Source organism: Cebus imitator, unplaced genomic scaffold (genome assembly GCF_001604975.1).
Source record: "Cebus imitator isolate Cc_AM_T3 unplaced genomic scaffold, Cebus_imitator-1.0 Scaffold51, whole genome shotgun sequence".
In the NCBI taxonomy this organism is placed as follows: domain Eukaryota; kingdom Metazoa; phylum Chordata; class Mammalia; order Primates; family Cebidae; genus Cebus; species Cebus imitator.
Genome location: NW_016107366.1, coordinates 4,527,361 through 4,528,929, shown reverse-complemented (window position 1 = coordinate 4,528,929; position 1,569 = coordinate 4,527,361). Strand labels below are relative to the sequence as shown.

At 46.7% G+C, this 1,569-nt stretch overlaps 1 protein-coding gene across 1 annotated transcript in view; it reads right to left on the bottom strand.

Annotated features, from left to right (window-relative positions):
* LOC108303788 (RNA-binding motif protein, X-linked-like-2) overlaps positions 1–1,569 on the bottom strand; it is a 4,029-nt gene that overhangs the window by 669 nt on the left and 1,791 nt on the right. The gene's annotated exons all lie outside the window — the stretch shown is intronic.

Genomic DNA, 1,569 nt, shown 5'->3' with positions numbered 1-1,569 from the left:
TTTTTGAGATGGAGTTTTGCTCTTGTTGCCTAGGTTGGAGGGCAGTGGCACAATCTTGGCTCACTGCAACCTCTGCCTCCTGGGTTCAAGCAATTCTCCTGCCTCAGCTGCCTGAATAGCTGGATTACAGGTGCCTACCACCATGCCTGGCTAATTTTTGTATTTTTAGCAGAGATGGGGTTTCATCATATTGGCCAGGCTGGTCTCAAACTTCCGACCTCAGGCGATCTGCCTGCCTCCGCCTCCCAAAGTGTTGGCATTACAGGTGTGAGCTACCATGCCCAGATGTATTATGTTTTATAGTAACCAGCAAACCAGAGGTTTTATAAATCTCTGGCAAGGGGTTGTGTAAAGTGGATCCTTCTTGATCACCACCTGTCCTAGAAGACAGGTAAGAGCAAATTCTGTGTCCTTTTGTGGTCACCAGCTACAATCAGCAGGATTTGCAATGAATTCCACAAAGTCATGTGGTAGGGATTAAGCAATGAGTCCAATTGAAGAATCTTACCAGGTCATCAAGAGAGGTCATGGGTCCCTTGATCCCCCTGCCAAGAAAAACCCTCACCCCCACGGAATCATCATGATGGGATTAGCTCCTGCTTCTGGACACAGTGAGTTTTCATTTAGTAACAGGACACTTTCTCCTTGCTTCTTGCTCTTCTTATAGGGTAAGCCTTAGCATAGCTTTGTTGGCTGGGGGCAGATAGGCTACTTGGTCAACAGGTGGGTTGGGCTTGGCTGTTTGTGACAATTGGCTGGGAAAGCCAGCTGCCCAGCACCAGGGGACCATAGGGCCTGTGTAATGTTGTGGAGGAAACCTCTAGTCCTATGGGAAGTTGGATTTAGAGGAAGTTCCTCTAGTTGAGATGAGCAGGGAGCCCCTTCCCAGCTGGCTTGAGGTCCTGGCAACACAAGGTGAGCTCTCAAAGTCATTTTCAGATAATAACCCAAAATGATGGTGATTTTTCGGTAGCTGGCTTCTCTCACTACAGAAGAGGTCAGTGAATAAGCTTCAGGAATATTCCCAAACTGCATATCAAATTTTATTTGTATTGTATGTGCATTATTCATGGTTTTTTTCAGATCCTAGTTAGCAATTACAGCTCTTTATCTATACCAACTTTAAAGGGTAATTTCTTTAAGGTAATGCTTATAAATGCCAATTTCAAAGATTATTGTAGAAGTCCTAGAGGTTCTCATTTCTTAAAAACACTTCAGGCTGGGTGCGGTGGCTCATGTCTGTAATCCCAGCACTTTGGGAGGCTGAGACACGAGGATCGCTTGAGCCCAGGAGCTTGAGACCAGCCTGGGCAACATAGGGAGACCCCATTTCTACAAAAAATTTCAAAAATTAATGGGCTGTGGTGGTGCATACCTGTAGTCCTGGCTACTTGGGAGACTGCAGCGAGAGGATAGGTTGAGCACCGGAGGTTAAGGCTGCTGTGAGCGTTGATCGTGCCACTGCACTACAGCCTGGGTGACGCAGTGAGACCCTGTCTCAAAAATAAACAAATAAAATAACAGTCATTCACGGCTGGGCGCCATGGCTCACACCTGTAATCCCGGCAC